We start from the raw sequence: 19,905 nt of genomic DNA, 5'->3' as shown, positions 1-19,905 counted from the left end.
ACAATCTCATTTTTTTTCTCTCTCAAATAAAGAAACACTACATTTCCGAAAGTTCGTTAACTAGTATAGTAGGGAACAGGCTATTTGATTCCAGCAAATCCTAACAAAAACTATGTGCGTCGGCCGGGAGTCGAACCCGGATCGACTGCTTGGAAGGCAACCATGCTAACCGTTACACCACCGACGCCATGTTACAATCTTGAATGAAATTCTCTCTTATAGCATAGACGTAAGACAACCAGTTTAATTACGTGGCAATTCATATGCAGCCTAAAAGAAATTAAAATAATGATAATACTATCGGTATCTCTCTCATAACGTCTATTTCTTTGAAATGCCCCCATCTATCGTACTGAAAATATCTATTTTCACGCTGCTACATATACATACATATGTATCTGTTCTCAGTCTTCGATGCCGAAGATGTCCTGTACGTTATTATCCTATTAAATATGGTATATGAACAATCGAAAGTTAAAAAGGGGTCTTGAAATTTTAATTCTTTGTCTTATCATGATGGTGCGATTTAGCATAATCGTACACTAGTTGAAGCTTATGATAATTTGGAGTGTAAATGGCAATCAATTACCGAAGGGCGTAATCTTCGAACATATGTTACTTTCAAAACCACTATTTGAACAAAATGTTTTCTGGTTATGAAGAAATGCGTGTTTGAAAAAAAAAAAAAAGAAAAAAAAGAGCAATAGATCGATGCATTTGCTTCCGTCAATGTTGAGGATATACACTGTATACGAAACAAAGACTGGTGAACATATGTTTACATAATGACGACACGAACAGTTTGACTGCCCGAGGCGTAATATAAATTTAGTAGAAAATGTATAAAAACCAGGATAAAAGAAAACACGTTCATAATGTTTAGACGCCAAGCAAACTCTGGGATAGGGGAATTGGAAGAATGAAATTTAGCAATTCATCAAGAAAAAGATAATTCCAACAACACAATATATAGTATATTAAACAAAAACAAAAAAGAAATTAAAGAAAGAAAGAAAGGAAATAAAAAAATAAAAAAACAAAAAACAAAAAACTTAACCCTCCTCTCCGTAATCGGAAATGCATACCACAACATCGTGTAAATGTCAGTCTTATTACTTCTATCAATAACCTTTCTAGAACCATATTGGCCATTGTGTGGTCTGTCTGGGAGGAAACGTAAATCTGACTTACCGACCGAAATGTTCACATCGATCCGCTTTCAAGACTCCCTGGACAAAGAATGAGATGGAATCACCACAGTAACGACGAAGTGTCATAATTAAAGAAGGGTAGAGACTCCGAAAGACGTTACGCATATTTTCAGTGCAAATGAAGAGAAGCGAAATCCACCGAGGGCAAAAGAACAAACCAGTATAGCCATTACACATACATGGTAGGAAATATAGCCATTTGGGTGAATATACTGTGTAGCGTGACTCCCTTTTGGATGAATACTTTGCGATGTATTATGACTATAGTCCATTTTGCAGGCTGTCGTTGGTGAGGACGAGAAGACAATATCCAGATGGGTAACGAGATTGCCCTATCGTACTCTTTGAATAAGTGTAGGGTTGATCCATTTGTGCGCCCATAGTTCTCCAAATTGTGGTCTTAAATTATTGGCTCCCCAGTTTTAGATATCAATTTTTTAGTAGCGAATCCTTTTGCAAAGCCAAAAAATAGGGCTCGTCCGGGAGTCGAACCCGGGACCTCTCGCACCCGAAGCGAGAATCATACCACTAGACCAACGAGCCTGACACTACAAATTGAAATTAAATAGATTATAAAATATGTTACACATCAAGACGGTGAACAAGTATTCCAATCTCTGGAATCACTTATGTTCATCGACAGATTGTAGCTGAATCGATTGCAGATTATGTACGGCTTCTGTGTTTAATGAATAACTGAAATGTTTACGCTCCGTGTGGGATCAATTTGACATTTCAAAAGGAAAAAAAAAAAAAACCCCAAACATATCCAGTATGTTATATCGTGTGTCTGCCGACAGAAGCTGAGTTTACCATCTATCCTGTCAGCTGTTGATATGCCTGAGCAGCAATGCATGCTAGCTGTGTCGTTCATTTCCGTCATGACTAGCGTTAAGGATTTAAGCTTAAATTCACATCATGATACCCAAGGTTTCCGTGGTGTAGTGGTTATCACATCCGCTTAACACGCGGAAGGTCCTGAGTTCAATCCTCAGCGGAAACATCTGTTTTTGCTGGCTTGAAGAATGGACAATTTGAAATGGCATCAACGTAATTACAGTTGGATTTCTGTTTTACTTGTGTCAAGATTTCTATTGTTAGTGTCAAAACTTGTTCAGAGCTGGTCCAAATGGTTTTGATCAACTTGATTAGGGATGAGGTAAAATGACGGTATACTTAGTAGTCCGAAATCGGATATCACTGGGGTGCATCTTTTAAAAAGGTGTGGAAGCACTAAGACGACATGACTCGAAACGGTCAGAGAGTTTTCTAAAATGACGTAGAAAATAAATAGCAGGCAATATAAAAAATTCATGCGTCGGCCGGGAGTCGAACCCGGATCGACTGCTTGGAAGGCAACCATGCTAACCGTTACACCACCGACGCCATAAATACACCTGTTACAATTTTCTTACATATGTATCGCATTCGAATTCAACACGTATCAATATATATTTGAAGTTTTATAGCAAATTATATATGCAAGTTAGACAAAAGATACCAAAACAATCTCATTTTTTTTCTCTCTCAAATAAAGAAACACTACATTTCCGAAAGTTCGTTAACTAGTATAGTAGGGAACAGGCTATTTGATTCCAGCAAATCCTAACAAAAACTATGTGCGTCGGCCGGGAGTCGAACCCGGATCGACTGCTTGGAAGGCAACCATGCTAACCGTTACACCACCGACGCCATGTTACAATCTTGAATGAAATTCTCTCTTATAGCATAGACGTAAGACAACCAGTTTAATTACGTGGCAATTCATATGCAGCCTAAAAGAAATTAAAATAATGATAATACTATCGGTATCTCTCTCATAACGTCTATTTCTTTGAAATGCCCCCATCTATCGTACTGAAAATATCTATTTTCACGCTGCTACATATACATACATATGTATCTGTTCTCAGTCTTCGATGCCGAAGATGTCCTGTACGTTATTATCCTATTAAATATGGTATATGAACAATCGAAAGTTAAAAAGGGGTCTTGAAATTTTAATTCTTTGTCTTATCATGATGGTGCGATTTAGCATAATCGTACACTAGTTGAAGCTTATGATAATTTGGAGTGGAAATGGCAATCAATTACCGAAGGGCGTAATCTTCGAACATATGTTACTTTCAAAACCACTATTTGAACAAAATGTTTTCTGGTTATGAAGAAATGCGTGTTTGAAAAAAAAAAAAAAGAAAAAAAAGAGCAATAGATCGATGCATTTGCTTCCGTCAATGTTGAGGATATACACTGTATACGAAACAAAGACTGGTGAACATATGTTTACATAATGACGACACGAACAGTTTGACTGCCCGAGGCGTAATATAAATTTAGTAGAAAATGTATAAAAACCAGGATAAAAGAAAACACGTTCATAATGTTTAGACGCCAAGCAAACTCTGGGATAGGGGAATTGGAAGAATGAAATTTAGCAATTCATCAAGAAAAAGATAATTCCAACAACACAATATATAGTATATTAAACAAAAACAAAAAAGAAATTAAAGAAAGAAAGAAAGGAAATAAAAAAATAAAAAAACAAAAACCAAAAAACTTAACCCTCCTCTCCGTAATCGGAAATGCATACCACAACATCGTGTAAATGTCAGTCTTATTACTTCTATCAATAACCTTTCTAGAACCATATTGGCCATTGTGTGGTCTGTCTGGGAGGAAACGTAAATCTGACTTACCGACCGAAATGTTCACATCGATCCGCTTTCAAGACTCCCTGGACAAAGAATGAGATGGAATCACCACAGTAACGACGAAGTGTCATAATTAAAGAAGGGTAGAGACTCCGAAAGACGTTACGCATATTTTCAGTGCAAATGAAGAGAAGCGAAATCCACCGAGGGCAAAAGAACAAACCAGTATAGCCATTACACATACATGGTAGGAAATATAGCCATTTGGGTGAATATACTGTGTAGCGTGCCTCCCTTTTGGATGAATACTTTGCGATGTATTATGACTATAGTCCATTTTGCAGGCTGTCGTTGGTGAGGACGAGAAGACAATATCCAGATGGGTAACGAGATTGCCCTATCGTACTCTTTGAATAAGTGTAGGGTTGATCCATTTGTGCGCCCATAGTTCTCCAAATTGTGGTCTTAAATTATTGGCTCCCCAGTTTTAGATATCAATTTTTTAGTAGCGAATCCTTTTGCAAAGCCAAAAAATAGGGCTCGTCCGGGAGTCGAACCCGGGACCTCTCGCACCCGAAGCGAGAATCATACCACTAGACCAACGAGCCTGACACTACAAATTGAAATTAAATAGATTATAAAATATGTTACACATCAAGACGGTGAACAAGTATTCCAATCTCTGGAATCACTTATGTTCATCGACAGATTGTAGCTGAATCGATTGCAGATTATGTACGGCTTCTGTGTTTAATGAATAACTGAAATGTTTACGCTCCGTGTGGGATCAATTTGACATTTCAAAAGGAAAAAAAAAAAAAAACCCCAAACATATCCAGTATGTTATATCGTGTGTCTGCCGACAGAAGCTGAGTTTACCATCTATCCTGTCAGCTGTTGATATGCCTGAGCAGCAATGCATGCTAGCTGTGTCGTTCATTTCCGTCATGACTAGCGTTAAGGATTTAAGCTTAAATTCACATCATGATACCCAAGGTTTCCGTGGTGTAGTGGTTATCACATCCGCTTAACACGCGGAAGGTCCTGAGTTCAATCCTCAGCGGAAACATCTGTTTTTGCTGGCTTGAAGAATGGACAATTTGAAATGGCATCAACGTAATTACAGTTGGATTTCTGTTTTACTTGTGTCAAGATTTCTATTGTTAGTGTCAAAACTTGTTCAGAGCTGGTCCAAATGGTTTTGATCAACTTGATTAGGGATGAGGTAAAATGACGGTATACTTAGTAGTCCGAAATCGGATATCACTGGGGTGCATCTTTTAAAAAGGTGTGGAAGCACTAAGACGATATGACTCGAAACGGTGAGAGAGTTTTCTAAAATGACGTAGAAAATAAATAGCAGGCAATATAAAAAATTCATGCGTCGGCCGGGAGTCGAACCCGGATCGACTGCTTGGAAGGCAACCATGCTAACCGTTACACCACCGACGCCATAAATACACCTGTTACAATTTTCTTACATATGTATCGCATTCGAATTCAACACGTATCAATATATATTTGAAGTTTTATAGCAAATTATATATGCAAGTTAGACAAAAGATACCAAAACAATCTCATTTTTTTTCTCTCTCAAATAAAGAAACACTACATTTCCGAAAGTTCGTTAACTAGTATAGTAGGGAACAGGCTATTTGATTCCAGCAAATCCTAACAAAAACTATGTGCGTCGGCCGGGAGTCGAACCCGGATCGACTGCTTGGAAGGCAACCATGCTAACCGTTACACCACCGACGCCATGTTACAATCTTGAATGAAATTCTCTCTTATAGCATAGACGTAAGACAACCAGTTTAATTACGTGGCAATTCATATGCAGCCTAAAAGAAATTAAAATAATGATAATACTATCGGTATCTCTCTCATAACGTCTATTTCTTTGAAATGCCCCCATCTATCGTACTGAAAATATCTATTTTCACGCTGCTACATATACATACATATGTATCTGTTCTCAGTCTTCGATGCCGAAGATGTCCTGTACGTTATTATCCTATTAAATATGGTATATGAACAATCGAAAGTTAAAAAGGGGTCTTGAAATTTTAATTCTTTGTCTTATCATGATGGTGCGATTTAGCATAATCGTACACTAGTTGAAGCTTATGATAATTTGGAGTGGAAATGGCAATCAATTACCGAAGGGCGTAATCTTCGAACATATGTTACTTTCAAAACCACTATTTGAACAAAATGTTTTCTGGTTATGAAGAAATGCGTGTTTGAAAAAAAAAAAAAAAGAAAAAAAAGAGCAATAGATCGATGCATTTGCTTCCGTCAATGTTGAGGATATACACTGTATACGAAACAAAGACTGGTGAACATATGTTTACATAATGACGACACGAACAGTTTGACTGCCCGAGGCGTAATATAAATTTAGTAGAAAATGTATAAAAACCAGGATAAAAGAAAACACGTTCATAATGTTTAGACGCCAAGCAAACTCTGGGATAGGGGAATTGGAAGAATGAAATTTAGCAATTCATCAAGAAAAAGATAATTCCAACAACACAATATATAGTATATTAAACAAAAACAAAAAAGAAATTAAAGAAAGAAAGAAAGGAAATAAAAAAATAAAAAAACAAAAAACAAAAAACTTAACCCTCCTCTCCGTAATCGGAAATGCATACCACAACATCGTGTAAATGTCAGTCTTATTACTTCTATCAATAACCTTTCTAGAACCATATTGGCCATTGTGTGGTCTGTCTGGGAGGAAACGTAAATCTGACTTACCGACCGAAATGTTCACATCGATCCGCTTTCAAGACTCCCTGGACAAAGAATGAGATGGAATCACCACAGTAACGACGAAGTGTCATAATTAAAGAAGGGTAGAGACTCCGAAAGACGTTACGCATATTTTCAGTGCAAATGAAGAGAAGCGAAATCCACCGAGGGCAAAAGAACAAACCAGTATAGCCATTACACATACATGGTAGGAAATATAGCCATTTGGGTGAATATACTGTGTAGCGTGCCTCCCTTTTGGATGAATACTTTGCGATGTATTATGACTATAGTCCATTTTGCAGGCTGTCGTTGGTGAGGACGAGAAGACAATATCCAGATGGGTAACGAGATTGCCCTATCGTACTCTTTGAATAAGTGTAGGGTTGATCCATTTGTGCGCCCATAGTTCTCCAAATTGTGGTCTTAAATTATTGGCTCCCCAGTTTTAGATATCATTTTTTTAGTAGCGAATCCTTTTGCAAAGCCAAAAAATAGGGCTCGTCCGGGAGTCGAACCCGGGACCTCTCGCACCCGAAGCGAGAATCATACCACTAGACCAACGAGCCTGACACTACAAATTGAAATTAAATAGATTATAAAATATGTTACACATCAAGACGGTGAATAAGTATTCCAATCTCTGGAATCACTTATGTTCATCGACAGATTGTAGCTGAATCGATTGCAGATTATGTACGGCTTCTGTGTTTAATGAATAACTGAAATGTTTACGCTCCGTGTGGGATCAATTTGACATTTCAAAAGGAAAAAAAAACAACCCCCAAACATATCCAGTATGTTATATCGTGTGTCTGCCGACAGAAGCTGAGTTTACCATCTATCCTGTCAGCTGTTGATATGCCTGAGCAGCAATGCATGCTAGCTGTGTCGTTCATTTCCGTCATGACTAGCGTTAAGGATTTAAGCTTAAATTCACATCATGATACCCAAGGTTTCCGTGGTGTAGTGGTTATCACATCCGCTTAACACGCGGAAGGTCCTGAGTTCAATCCTCAGCGGAAACATCTGTTTTTGCTGGCTTGAAGAATGGACAATTTGAAATGGCATCAACGTAATTACAGTTGGATTTCTGTTTTACTTGTGTCAAGATTTCTATTGTTAGTGTCAAAACTTGTTCAGAGCTGGTCCAAATGGTTTTGATCAACTTGATTAGGGATGAGGTAAAATGACGGTATACTTAGTAGTCCGAAATCGGATATCACTGGGGTGCATCTTTTAAAAAGGTGTGGAAGCACTAAGACGACATGACTCGAAACGGTCAGAGAGTTTTCTAAAATGACGTAGAAAATAAATAGCAGGCAATATAAAAAATTCATGCGTCGGCCGGGAGTCGAACCCGGATCGACTGCTTGGAAGGCAACCATGCTAACCGTTACACCACCGACGCCATAAATACACCTGTTACAATTTTCTTACATATGTATCGCATTCGAATTCAACACGTATCAATATATATTTGAAGTTTTATAGCAAATTATATATGCAAGTTAGACAAAAGATACCAAAACAATCTCATTTTTTTTCTCTCTCAAATAAAGAAACACTACATTTCCGAAAGTTCGTTAACTAGTATAGTAGGGAACAGGCTATTTGATTCCAGCAAATCCTAACAAAAACTATGTGCGTCGGCCGGGAGTCGAACCCGGATCGACTGCTTGGAAGGCAACCATGCTAACCGTTACACCACCGACGCCATGTTACAATCTTGAATGAAATTCTCTCTTATAGCATAGACGTAAGACAACCAGTTTAATTACGTGGCAATTCATATGCAGCCTAAAAGAAATTAAAATAATGATAATACTATCGGTATCTCTCTCATAACGTCTATTTCTTTGAAATGCCCCCATCTATCGTACTGAAAATATCTATTTTCACGCTGCTACATATACATACATATGTATCTGTTCTCAGTCTTCGATGCCGAAGATGTCCTGTACGTTATTATCCTATTAAATATGGTATATGAACAATCGAAAGTTAAAAAGGGGTCTTGAAATTTTAATTCTTTGTCTTATCATGATGGTGCGATTTAGCATAATCGTACACTAGTTGAAGCTTATGATAATTTGGAGTGGAAATGGCAATCAATTACCGAAGGGCGTAATCTTCGAACATATGTTACTTTCAAAACCACTATTTGAACAAAATGTTTTCTGGTTATGAAGAAATGCGTGTTTGAAAAAAAAAAAAAAAGAAAAAAAAGAGCAATAGATCGATGCATTTGCTTCCGTCAATGTTGAGGATATACACTGTATACGAAACAAAGACTGGTGAACATATGTTTACATAATGACGACACGAACAGTTTGACTGCCCGAGGCGTAATATAAATTTAGTAGAAAATGTATAAAAACCAGGATAAAAGAAAACACGTTCATAATGTTTAGACGCCAAGCAAACTCTGGGATAGGGGAATTGGAAGAATGAAATTTAGCAATTCATCAAGAAAAAGATAATTCCAACAACACAATATATAGTATATTAAACAAAAACAAAAAAGAAATTAAAGAAAGAAAGAAAGGAAATAAAAAAATAAAAAAACAAAAAACAAAAAACTTAACCCTCCTCTCCGTAATCGGAAATGCATACCACAACATCGTGTAAATGTCAGTCTTATTACTTCTATCAATAACCTTTCTAGAACCATATTGGCCATTGTGTGGTCTGTCTGGGAGGAAACGTAAATCTGACTTACCGACCGAAATGTTCACATCGATCCGCTTTCAAGACTCCCTGGACAAAGAATGAGATGGAATCACCACAGTAACGACGAAGTGTCATAATTAAAGAAGGGTAGAGACTCCGAAAGACGTTACGCATATTTTCAGTGCAAATGAAGAGAAGCGAAATCCACCGAGGGCAAAAGAACAAACCAGTATAGCCATTACACATACATGGTAGGAAATATAGCCATTTGGGTGAATATACTGTGTAGCGTGCCTCCCTTTTGGATGAATACTTTGCGATGTATTATGACTATAGTCCATTTTGCAGGCTGTCGTTGGTGAGGACGAGAAGACAATATCCAGATGGGTAACGAGATTGCCCTATCGTACTCTTTGAATAAGTGTAGGGTTGATCCATTTGTGCGCCCATAGTTCTCCAAATTGTGGTCTTAAATTATTGGCTCCCCAGTTTTAGATATCATTTTTTTAGTAGCGAATCCTTTTGCAAAGCCAAAAAATAGGGCTCGTCCGGGAGTCGAACCCGGGACCTCTCGCACCCGAAGCGAGAATCATACCACTAGACCAACGAGCCTGACACTACAAATTGAAATTAAATAGATTATAAAATATGTTACACATCAAGACGGTGAACAAGTATTCCAATCTCTGGAATCACTTATGTTCATCGACAGATTGTAGCTGAATCGATTGCAGATTATGTACGGCTTCTGTGTTTAATGAATAACTGAAATGTTTACGCTCCGTGTGGGATCAATTTGACATTTCAAAAGGAAAAAAAAAAAAAAACCCAAACATATCCAGTATGTTATATCGTGTGTCTGCCGACAGAAGCTGAGTTTACCATCTATCCTGTCAGCTGTTGATATGCCTGAGCAGCAATGCATGCTAGCTGTGTCGTTCATTTCCGTCATGACTAGCGTTAAGGATTTAAGCTTAAATTCACATTATGATACCCAAGGTTTCCGTGGTGTAGTGGTTATCACATCCGCTTAACACGCGGAAGGTCCTGAGTTCAATCCTCAGCGGAAACATCTGTTTTTGCTGGCTTGAAGAATGGACAATTTGAAATGGCATCAACGTAATTACAGTTGGATTTCTGTTTTACTTGTGTCAAGATTTCTATTGTTAGTGTCAAAACTTGTTCAGAGCTGGTCCAAATGGTTTTGATCAACTTGATTAGGGATGAGGTAAAATGACGGTATACTTAGTAGTCCGAAATCGGATATCACTGGGGTGCATCTTTTAAAAAGGTGTGGAAGCACTAAGACGACATGACTCGAAACGGTCAGAGAGTTTTCTAAAATGACGTAGAAAATAAATAGCAGGCAATATAAAAAATTCATGCGTCGGCCGGGAGTCGAACCCGGATCGACTGCTTGGAAGGCAACCATGCTAACCGTTACACCACCGACGCCATAAATACACCTGTTACAATTTTCTTACATATGTATCGCATTCGAATTCAACACGTATCAATATATATTTGAAGTTTTATAGCAAATTATATATGCAAGTTAGACAAAAGATACCAAAACAATCTCATTTTTTTTCTCTCTCAAATAAAGAAACACTACATTTCCGAAAGTTCGTTAACTAGTATAGTAGGGAACAGGCTATTTGATTCCAGCAAATCCTAACAAAAACTATGTGCGTCGGCCGGGAGTCGAACCCGGATCGACTGCTTGGAAGGCAACCATGCTAACCGTTACACCACCGACGCCATGTTACAATCTTGAATGAAATTCTCTCTTATAGCATAGACGTAAGACAACCAGTTTAATTACGTGGCAATTCATATGCAGCCTAAAAGAAATTAAAATAATGATAATACTATCGGTATCTCTCTCATAACGTCTATTTCTTTGAAATGCCCCCATCTATCGTACTGAAAATATCTATTTTCACGCTGCTACATATACATACATATGTATCTGTTCTCAGTCTTCGATGCCGAAGATGTCCTGTACGTTATTATCCTATTAAATATGGTATATGAACAATCGAAAGTTAAAAAGGGGTCTTGAAATTTTAATTCTTTGTCTTATCATGATGGTGCGATTTAGCATAATCGTACACTAGTTGAAGCTTATGATAATTTAGAGTGGAAATGGCAATCAATTACCGAAGGGCGTAATCTTCGAACATATGTTACTTTCAAAACCACTATTTGAACAAAATGTTTTCTGGTTATGAAGAAATGCGTGTTTGAAAAAAAAAAAAAGAAAAAAAAGAGCAATAGATCGATGCATTTGCTTCCGTCAATGTTGAGGATATACACTGTATACGAAACAAAGACTGGTGAACATATGTTTACATAATGACGACACGAACAGTTTGACTGCCCGAGGCGTAATATAAATTTAGTAGAAAATGTATAAAAACCAGGATAAAAGAAAACACGTTCATAATGTTTAGACGCCAAGCAAACTCTGGGATAGGGGAATTGGAAGAATGAAATTTAGCAATTCATCAAGAAAAAGATAATTCCAACAACACAATATATAGTATATTAAACAAAAACAAAAAAGAAATTAAAGAAAGAAAGAAAGGAAATAAAAAAATAAAAAAACAAAAAACAAAAAACTTAACCCTCCTCTCCGTAATCGGAAATGCATACCACAACATCGTGTAAATGTCAGTCTTATTACTTCTATCAATAACCTTTCTAGAACCATATTGGCCATTGTGTGGTCTGTCTGGGAGGAAACGTAAATCTGACTTACCGACCGAAATGTTCACATCGATCCGCTTTCAAGACTCCCTGGACAAAGAATGAGATGGAATCACCACAGTAACGACGAAGTGTCATAATTAAAGAAGGGTAGAGACTCCGAAAGACGTTACGCATATTTTCAGTGCAAATGAAGAGAAGCGAAATCCACCGAGGGCAAAAGAACAAACCAGTATAGCCATTACACATACATGGTAGGAAATATAGCCATTTGGGTGAATATACTGTGTAGCGTGACTCCCTTTTGGATGAATACTTTGCGATGTATTATGACTATAGTCCATTTTGCAGGCTGTCGTTGGTGAGGACGAGAAGACAATATCCAGATGGGTAACGAGATTGCCCTATCGTACTCTTTGAATAAGTGTAGGGTTGATCCATTTGTGCGCCCATAGTTCTCCAAATTGTGGTCTTAAATTATTGGCTCCCCAGTTTTAGATATCATTTTTTTAGTAGCGAATCCTTTTGCAAAGCCAAAAAATAGGGCTCGTCCGGGAGTCGAACCCGGGACCTCTCGCACCCGAAGCGAGAATCATACCACTAGACCAACGAGCCTGACACTACAAATTGAAATTAAATAGATTATAAAATATGTTACACATCAAGACGGTGAACAAGTATTCCAATCTCTGGAATCACTTATGTTCATCGACAGATTGTAGCTGAATCGATTGCAGATTATGTACGGCTTCTGTGTTTAATGAATAACTGAAATGTTTACGCTCCGTGTGGGATCAATTTGACATTTCAAAAGGAAAAAAAAAAAAAACCCCAAACATATCCAGTATGTTATATCGTGTGTCTGCCGACAGAAGCTGAGTTTACCATCTATCCTGTCAGCTGTTGATATGCCTGAGCAGCAATGCATGCTAGCTGTGTCGTTCATTTCCGTCATGACTAGCGTTAAGGATTTAAGCTTAAATTCACATTATGATACCCAAGGTTTCCGTGGTGTAGTGGTTATCACATCCGCTTAACACGCGGAAGGTCCTGAGTTCAATCCTCAGCGGAAACATCTGTTTTTGCTGGCTTGAAGAATGGACAATTTGAAATGGCATCAACGTAATTACAGTTGGATTTCTGTTTTACTTGTGTCAAGATTTCTATTGTTAGTGTCAAAACTTGTTCAGAGCTGGTCCAAATGGTTTTGATCAACTTGATTAGGGATGAGGTAAAATGACGGTATACTTAGTAGTCCGAAATCGGATATCACTGGGGTGCATCTTTTAAAAAGGTGTGGAAGCACTAAGACGACATGACTCGAAACGGTCAGAGAGTTTTCTAAAATGACGTAGAAAATAAATAGCAGGCAATATAAAAAATTCATGCGTCGGCCGGGAGTCGAACCCGGATCGACTGCTTGGAAGGCAACCATGCTAACCGTTACACCACCGACGCCATAAATACACCTGTTACAATTTTCTTACATATGTATCGCATTCGAATTCAACACGTATCAATATATATTTGAAGTTTTATAGCAAATTATATATGCAAGTTAGACAAAAGATACCAAAACAATCTCATTTTTTTTCTCTCTCAAATAAAGAAACACTACATTTCCGAAAGTTCGTTAACTAGTATAGTAGGGAACAGGCTATTTGATTCCAGCAAATCCTAACAAAAACTATGTGCGTCGGCCGGGAGTCGAACCCGGATCGACTGCTTGGAAGGCAACCATGCTAACCGTTACACCACCGACGCCATGTTACAATCTTGAATGAAATTCTCTCTTATAGCATAGACGTAAGACAACCAGTTTAATTACGTGGCAATTCATATGCAGCCTAAAAGAAATTAAAATAATGATAATACTATCGGTATCTCTCTCATAACGTCTATTTCTTTGAAATGCCCCCATCTATCGTACTGAAAATATCTATTTTCACGCTGCTACATATACATACATATGTATCTGTTCTCAGTCTTCGATGCCGAAGATGTCCTGTACGTTATTATCCTATTAAATATGGTATATGAACAATCGAAAGTTAAAAAGGGGTCTTGAAATTTTAATTCTTTGTCTTATCATGATGGTGCGATTTAGCATAATCGTACACTAGTTGAAGCTTATGATAATTTGGAGTGGAAATGGCAATCAATTACCGAAGGGCGTAATCTTCGAACATATGTTACTTTCAAAACCACTATTTGAACAAAATGTTTTCTGGTTATGAAGAAATGCGTGTTTGAAAAAAAAAAAAAAGAAAAAAAAGAGCAATAGATCGATGCATTTGCTTCCGTCAATGTTGAGGATATACACTGTATACGAAACAAAGACTGGTGAACATATGTTTACATAATGACGACACGAACAGTTTGACTGCCCGAGGCGTAATATAAATTTAGTAGAAAATGTATAAAAACCAGGATAAAAGAAAACACGTTCATAATGTTTAGACGCCAAGCAAACTCTGGGATAGGGGAATTGGAAGAATGAAATTTAGCAATTCATCAAGAAAAAGATAATTCCAACAACACAATATATAGTATATTAAACAAAAACAAAAAAGAAATTAAAGAAAGAAAGAAAGGAAATAAAAAAATAAAAAAACAAAAAACAAAAAACTTAACCCTCCTCTCCGTAATCGGAAATGCATACCACAACATCGTGTAAATGTCAGTCTTATTACTTCTATCAATAACCTTTCTAGAACCATATTGGCCATTGTGTGGTCTGTCTGGGAGGAAACGTAAATCTGACTTACCGACCGAAATGTTCACATCGATCCGCTTTCAAGACTCCCTGGACAAAGAATGAGATGGAATCACCACAGTAACGACGAAGTGTCATAATTAAAGAAGGGTAGAGACTCCGAAAGACGTTACGCATATTTTCAGTGCAAATGAAGAGAAGCGAAATCCACCGAGGGCAAAAGAACAAACCAGTATAGCCATTACACATACATGGTAGGAAATATAGCCATTTGGGTGAATATACTGTGTAGCGTGCCTCCCTTTTGGATGAATACTTTGCGATGTATTATGACTATAGTCCATTTTGCAGGCTGTCGTTGGTGAGGACGAGAAGACAATATCCAGATGGGTAACGAGATTGCCCTATCGTACTCTTTGAATAAGTGTAGGGTTGATCCATTTGTGCGCCCATAGTTCTCCAAATTGTGGTCTTAAATTATTGGCTCCCCAGTTTTAGATATCAATTTTTTAGTAGCGAATCCTTTTGCAAAGCCAAAAAATAGGGCTCGTCCGGGAGTCGAACCCGGGACCTCTCGCACCCGAAGCGAGAATCATACCACTAGACCAACGAGCCTGACACTACAAATTGAAATTAAATAGATTATAAAATATGTTACACATCAAGACGGTGAACAAGTATTCCAATCTCTGGAATCACTTATGTTCATCGACAGATTGTAGCTGAATCGATTGCAGATTATGTACGGCTTCTGTGTTTAATGAATAACTGAAATGTTTACGCTCCGTGTGGGATCAATTTGACATTTCAAAAGGAAAAAAAAAAAAAACCCCAAACATATCCAGTATGTTATATCGTGTGTCTGCCGACAGAAGCTGAGTTTACCATCTATCCTGTCAGCTGTTGATATGCCTGAGCAGCAATGCATGCTAGCTGTGTCGTTCATTTCCGTCATAACTAGCGTTAAGGATTTAAGCTTAAATTCACATCATGATACCCAAGGTTTCCGTGGTGTAGTGGTTATCACATCCGCTTAACACGCGGAAGGTCCTGAGTTCAATCCTCAGCGGAAACATCTGTTTTTGCTGGCTTGAAGAATGGACAATTTGAAATGGCATCAACGTAATTACAGTTGGATTTCTGTTTTACTTGTGTCAAGATTTCTATTGTTAGTGTCAAAACTTGTTCAGAGCTGGTCCAAATGGTTTTGATCAACTTGATTAGGGATGAGGTAAAATGACGGTATACTTAGTAGTCCGAAATCGGATATCACTGGGGTGCATCTTTTAAAAAGGTGTGGAAGCACTAAGACGACATGACTCGAAACGGTCAGAGAGTTTTCTAAAATGACGTAGAAAATAAATAGCAGGCAATATAAAAAATTCATGCGTCGGCCGGGAGTCGAACCCGGATCGACTGCTTGGAAGGCAACCATGCTAACCGTTACACCACCGACGCCATAAATACACCTGTTACAATTTTCTTACATATGTATCGCATTCGAATTCAACACGTATCAATATATATTTGAAGTTTTATAGCAAATTATATATGCAAGTTAGACAAAAGATACCAAAACAATCTCATTTTTTTTCTCTCTCAAATAAAGAAACACTACATTTCCGAAAGTTCGTTAACTAGTATAGTAGGGAACAGGCTATTTGATTCCAGCAAATCCTAACAAAAACTATGTGCGTCGGCCGGGAGTCGAACCCGGATCGACTGCTTGGAAGGCAACCATGCTTTTTTTTTTATCTTTATTCATAAAACATTTGAAATATACAGCATGTTATGACAATTTATATACATAGTATTTACACAAATAAAACATGAGTATAAGGCAACCATGCTAACCGTTACACCACCGACGCCATGTTACAATCTTGAATGAAATTCTCTCTTATAGCATAGACGTAAGACAACCAGTTTAATTACGTGGCAATTCATATGCAGCCTAAAAGAAATTAAAATAATGATAATACTATCGGTATCTCTCTCATAACGTCTATTTCTTTGAAATGCCCCCATCTATCGTACTGAAAATATCTATTTTCACGCTGCTACATATACATACATATGTATCTGTTCTCAGTCTTCGATGCCGAAGATGTCCTGTACGTTATTATCCTATTAAATATGGTATATGAACAATCGAAAGTTAAAAAGGGGTCTTGAAATTTTAATTCTTTGTCTTATCATGATGGTGCGATTTAGCATAATCGTACACTAGTTGAAGCTTATGATAATTTGGAGTGGAAATGGCAATCAATTACCGAAGGGCGTAATCTTCGAACATATGTTACTTTCAAAACCACTATTTGAACAAAATGTTTTCTGGTTATGAAGAAATGCGTGTTTGAAAAAAAAAAAAAGAAAAAAAAGAGCAATAGATCGATGCATTTGCTTCCGTCAATGTTGAGGATATACACTGTATACGAAACAAAGACTGGTGAACATATGTTTACATAATGACGACACGAACAGTTTGACTGCCCGAGGCGTAATATAAATTTAGTAGAAAATGTATAAAAACCAGGATAAAAGAAAACACGTTCATAATGTTTAGACGCCAAGCAAACTCTGGGATAGGGGAATTGGAAGAATGAAATTTAGCAATTCATCAAGAAAAAGATAATTCCAACAACACAATATATAGTATATTAAACAAAAACAAAAAAGAAATTAAAGAAAGAAAGAAAGGAAATAAAAAAATAAAAAAACAAAAAACAAAAAACTTAACCCTCCTCTCCGTAATCGGAAATGCATACCACAACATCGTGTAAATGTCAGTCTTATTACTTCTATCAATAACCTTTCTAGAACCATATTGGCCATTGTGTGGTCTGTCTGGGAGGAAACGTAAATCTGACTTACCGACCGAAATGTTCACATCGATCCGCTTTCAAGACTCCCTGGACAAAGAATGAGATGGAATCACCACAGTAACGACGAAGTGTCATAATTAAAGAAGGGTAGAGACTCCGAAAGACGTTACGCATATTTTCAGTGCAAATGAAGAGAAGCGAAATCCACCGAGGGCAAAAGAACAAACCAGTATAGCCATTACACATACATGGTAGGAAATATAGCCATTTGGGTGAATATACTGTGTAGCGTGCCTCCCTTTTGGATGAATACTTTGCGATGTATTATGACTATAGTCCATTTTGCAGGCTGTCGTTGGTGAGGACGAGAAGACAATATCCAGATGGGTAACGAGATTGCCCTATCGTACTCTTTGAATAAGTGTAGGGTTGATCCATTTGTGCGCCCATAGTTCTCCAAATTGTGGTCTTAAATTATTGGCTCCCCAGTTTTAGATATCAATTTTTTAGTAGCGAATCCTTTTGCAAAGCCAAAAAATAGGGCTCGTCCGGGAGTCGAACCCGGGACCTCTCGCACCCGAAGCGAGAATCATACCACTAGACCAACGAGCCTGACACTACAAATTGAAATTAAATAGATTATAAAATATGTTACACATCAAGACGGTGAACAAGTATTCCAATCTCTGGAATCACTTATGTTCATCGACAGATTGTAGCTGAATCGATTGCAGATTATGTACGGCTTCTGTGTTTAATGAATAACTGAAATGTTTACGCTCCGTGTGGGATCAATTTGACATTTCAAAAGGAAAAAAAAAAAAAAACCCCAAACATATCCAGTATGTTATATCGTGTGTCTGCCGACAGAAGCTGAGTTTACCATCTATCCTGTCAGCTGTTGATATGCCTGCGCAGCAATGCATGCTAGCTGTGTCGTTCATTTCCGTCATGACTAGCGTTAAGGATTTAAGCTTAAATTCACATCATGATACCCAAGGTTTCCGTGGTGTAGTGGTTATCACATCCGCTTAACACGCGGAAGGTCCTGAGTTCAATCCTCAGCGGAAACATCTGTTTTTGCTGGCTTGAAGAATGGACAATTTGAAATGGCATCAACGTAATTACAGTTGGATTTCTGTTTTACTTGTGTCAAGATTTCTATTGTTAGTGTCAAAACTTGTTCAGAGCTGGTCCAAATGGTTTTGATCAACTTGATTAGGGATGAGGTAAAATGACGGTATACTTAGTAGTCCGAAATCGGATATCACTGGGGTGCATCTTTTAAAAAGGTGTGGAAGCACTAAGACGACATGACTCGAAACGGTCAGAGAGTTTTCTAAAATGACGTAGAAAATAAATAGCAGGCAATATAAAAAATTCATGCGTCGGCCGGGAGTCGAACCCGGATCGACTGTTTGGAAGGCAACCATGCTAACCGTTACACCACCGACGCCATAAATACACCTGTTACAATTTTCTTACATATGTATCGCATTCGAATTCAACACGTATCAATATATATTTGAAGTTTTATAGCAAATTATATATGCAAGTTAGACAAAAGATACCAAAACAATCTCATTTTTTTTCTCTCTCAAATAAAGAAACACTACATTTCCGAAAGTTCGTTAACTAGTATAGTAGGGAACAGGCTATTTGATTCCAGCAAATCCTAACAAAAACTATGTGCGTCGGCCGGGAGTCGAACCCGGATCGACTGCTTGGAAGGCAACCATGCTAACCGTTACACCACCGACGCCATGTTACAATCTTGAATGAAATTCTCTCTTATAGCATAGACGTAAGACAACCAGTTTAATTACGTGGCAATTCATATGCAGCCTAAAAGAAATTAAAATAATGATAATACTATCGGTATCTCTCTCATAACGTCTATTTCTTTGAAATGCCCCCATCTATCGTACTGAAAATATCTATTTTCACGCTGCTACATATACATACATATGTATCTGTTCTCAGTCTTCGATGCCGAAGATGTCCTGTACGTTATTATCCTATTAAATATGGTATATGAACAATCGAAAGTTAAAAAGGGGTCTTGAAATTTTAATTCTTTGTCTTATCATGATGGTGCGATTTAGCATAATCGTACACTAGTTGAAGCTTATGATAATTTAGAGTGGAAATGGCAATCAATTACCGAAGGGCGTAATCTTCGAACATATGTTACTTTCAAAACCACTATTTGAACAAAATGTTTTCTGGTTATGAAGAAATGCGTGTTTGAAAAAAAAAAAAAAGAAAAAAAAGAGCAATAGATCGATGCATTTGCTTCCGTCAATGTTGAGGATATACACTGTATACGAAACAAAGACTGGTGAACATATGTTTACATA

At 37.5% G+C, this 19,905-nt stretch overlaps 28 non-coding genes across 28 annotated transcripts; 7 read left to right on the top strand and 21 right to left on the bottom strand.

Annotated features, from left to right (window-relative positions):
* Positions 1–115: 115 nt before the first annotated feature.
* Trnag-ucc (transfer RNA glycine (anticodon UCC)) lies at positions 116–187 on the bottom strand. Its single transcript has one exon. It is a non-coding gene; the product is annotated as a tRNA-Gly (tRNA).
* A 1,495-nt stretch (positions 188–1,682) lies between these two features.
* Positions 1,683–1,754, bottom strand: Trnap-cgg (transfer RNA proline (anticodon CGG)). Its single transcript has one exon. It is a non-coding gene; the product is annotated as a tRNA-Pro (tRNA).
* Positions 1,755–2,141: 387 nt separating this feature from the next.
* Trnav-aac (transfer RNA valine (anticodon AAC)) lies at positions 2,142–2,214 on the top strand. Its single transcript has one exon. It is a non-coding gene; the product is annotated as a tRNA-Val (tRNA).
* A 311-nt stretch (positions 2,215–2,525) lies between these two features.
* Trnag-ucc (transfer RNA glycine (anticodon UCC)) lies at positions 2,526–2,597 on the bottom strand. Its single transcript has one exon. It is a non-coding gene; the product is annotated as a tRNA-Gly (tRNA).
* A 234-nt stretch (positions 2,598–2,831) lies between these two features.
* Trnag-ucc (transfer RNA glycine (anticodon UCC)) lies at positions 2,832–2,903 on the bottom strand. Its single transcript has one exon. It is a non-coding gene; the product is annotated as a tRNA-Gly (tRNA).
* Positions 2,904–4,398: 1,495 nt separating this feature from the next.
* Positions 4,399–4,470, bottom strand: Trnap-cgg (transfer RNA proline (anticodon CGG)). Its single transcript has one exon. It is a non-coding gene; the product is annotated as a tRNA-Pro (tRNA).
* Positions 4,471–4,858: 388 nt separating this feature from the next.
* Positions 4,859–4,931, top strand: Trnav-aac (transfer RNA valine (anticodon AAC)). The gene has a single exon. It is a non-coding gene; the product is annotated as a tRNA-Val (tRNA).
* A 311-nt stretch (positions 4,932–5,242) lies between these two features.
* On the bottom strand, positions 5,243–5,314 carry Trnag-ucc (transfer RNA glycine (anticodon UCC)). The gene has a single exon. It is a non-coding gene; the product is annotated as a tRNA-Gly (tRNA).
* A 234-nt stretch (positions 5,315–5,548) lies between these two features.
* Trnag-ucc (transfer RNA glycine (anticodon UCC)) lies at positions 5,549–5,620 on the bottom strand. Its single transcript has one exon. It is a non-coding gene; the product is annotated as a tRNA-Gly (tRNA).
* A 1,496-nt stretch (positions 5,621–7,116) lies between these two features.
* Trnap-cgg (transfer RNA proline (anticodon CGG)) lies at positions 7,117–7,188 on the bottom strand. The gene has a single exon. It is a non-coding gene; the product is annotated as a tRNA-Pro (tRNA).
* Positions 7,189–7,574: 386 nt separating this feature from the next.
* On the top strand, positions 7,575–7,647 carry Trnav-aac (transfer RNA valine (anticodon AAC)). Its single transcript has one exon. It is a non-coding gene; the product is annotated as a tRNA-Val (tRNA).
* Positions 7,648–7,958: 311 nt separating this feature from the next.
* Trnag-ucc (transfer RNA glycine (anticodon UCC)) lies at positions 7,959–8,030 on the bottom strand. The gene has a single exon. It is a non-coding gene; the product is annotated as a tRNA-Gly (tRNA).
* A 234-nt stretch (positions 8,031–8,264) lies between these two features.
* Positions 8,265–8,336, bottom strand: Trnag-ucc (transfer RNA glycine (anticodon UCC)). The gene has a single exon. It is a non-coding gene; the product is annotated as a tRNA-Gly (tRNA).
* Positions 8,337–9,832: 1,496 nt separating this feature from the next.
* Trnap-cgg (transfer RNA proline (anticodon CGG)) lies at positions 9,833–9,904 on the bottom strand. The gene has a single exon. It is a non-coding gene; the product is annotated as a tRNA-Pro (tRNA).
* Positions 9,905–10,291: 387 nt separating this feature from the next.
* Positions 10,292–10,364, top strand: Trnav-aac (transfer RNA valine (anticodon AAC)). Its single transcript has one exon. It is a non-coding gene; the product is annotated as a tRNA-Val (tRNA).
* A 311-nt stretch (positions 10,365–10,675) lies between these two features.
* Positions 10,676–10,747, bottom strand: Trnag-ucc (transfer RNA glycine (anticodon UCC)). Its single transcript has one exon. It is a non-coding gene; the product is annotated as a tRNA-Gly (tRNA).
* A 234-nt stretch (positions 10,748–10,981) lies between these two features.
* Positions 10,982–11,053, bottom strand: Trnag-ucc (transfer RNA glycine (anticodon UCC)). The gene has a single exon. It is a non-coding gene; the product is annotated as a tRNA-Gly (tRNA).
* Positions 11,054–12,547: 1,494 nt separating this feature from the next.
* Positions 12,548–12,619, bottom strand: Trnap-cgg (transfer RNA proline (anticodon CGG)). The gene has a single exon. It is a non-coding gene; the product is annotated as a tRNA-Pro (tRNA).
* A 387-nt stretch (positions 12,620–13,006) lies between these two features.
* On the top strand, positions 13,007–13,079 carry Trnav-aac (transfer RNA valine (anticodon AAC)). The gene has a single exon. It is a non-coding gene; the product is annotated as a tRNA-Val (tRNA).
* A 311-nt stretch (positions 13,080–13,390) lies between these two features.
* Trnag-ucc (transfer RNA glycine (anticodon UCC)) lies at positions 13,391–13,462 on the bottom strand. The gene has a single exon. It is a non-coding gene; the product is annotated as a tRNA-Gly (tRNA).
* Positions 13,463–13,696: 234 nt separating this feature from the next.
* Positions 13,697–13,768, bottom strand: Trnag-ucc (transfer RNA glycine (anticodon UCC)). Its single transcript has one exon. It is a non-coding gene; the product is annotated as a tRNA-Gly (tRNA).
* Positions 13,769–15,263: 1,495 nt separating this feature from the next.
* Trnap-cgg (transfer RNA proline (anticodon CGG)) lies at positions 15,264–15,335 on the bottom strand. The gene has a single exon. It is a non-coding gene; the product is annotated as a tRNA-Pro (tRNA).
* A 387-nt stretch (positions 15,336–15,722) lies between these two features.
* Positions 15,723–15,795, top strand: Trnav-aac (transfer RNA valine (anticodon AAC)). The gene has a single exon. It is a non-coding gene; the product is annotated as a tRNA-Val (tRNA).
* A 311-nt stretch (positions 15,796–16,106) lies between these two features.
* On the bottom strand, positions 16,107–16,178 carry Trnag-ucc (transfer RNA glycine (anticodon UCC)). The gene has a single exon. It is a non-coding gene; the product is annotated as a tRNA-Gly (tRNA).
* A 1,907-nt stretch (positions 16,179–18,085) lies between these two features.
* Positions 18,086–18,157, bottom strand: Trnap-cgg (transfer RNA proline (anticodon CGG)). Its single transcript has one exon. It is a non-coding gene; the product is annotated as a tRNA-Pro (tRNA).
* Positions 18,158–18,545: 388 nt separating this feature from the next.
* Positions 18,546–18,618, top strand: Trnav-aac (transfer RNA valine (anticodon AAC)). The gene has a single exon. It is a non-coding gene; the product is annotated as a tRNA-Val (tRNA).
* Positions 18,619–18,929: 311 nt separating this feature from the next.
* On the bottom strand, positions 18,930–19,001 carry Trnag-ucc (transfer RNA glycine (anticodon UCC)). Its single transcript has one exon. It is a non-coding gene; the product is annotated as a tRNA-Gly (tRNA).
* Positions 19,002–19,235: 234 nt separating this feature from the next.
* Positions 19,236–19,307, bottom strand: Trnag-ucc (transfer RNA glycine (anticodon UCC)). Its single transcript has one exon. It is a non-coding gene; the product is annotated as a tRNA-Gly (tRNA).
* Positions 19,308–19,905: the final 598 nt, after the last annotated feature.

Source organism: Mytilus californianus, unplaced genomic scaffold (genome assembly GCF_021869535.1).
Source record: "Mytilus californianus isolate M0D057914Y unplaced genomic scaffold, xbMytCali1.0.p SCAF_8, whole genome shotgun sequence".
Taxonomy (NCBI): domain Eukaryota; kingdom Metazoa; phylum Mollusca; class Bivalvia; order Mytilida; family Mytilidae; genus Mytilus; species Mytilus californianus.
Note: the sequence above shows the minus strand (reverse complement) of the source record. Positions and strands in the feature narration are given on the sequence as shown.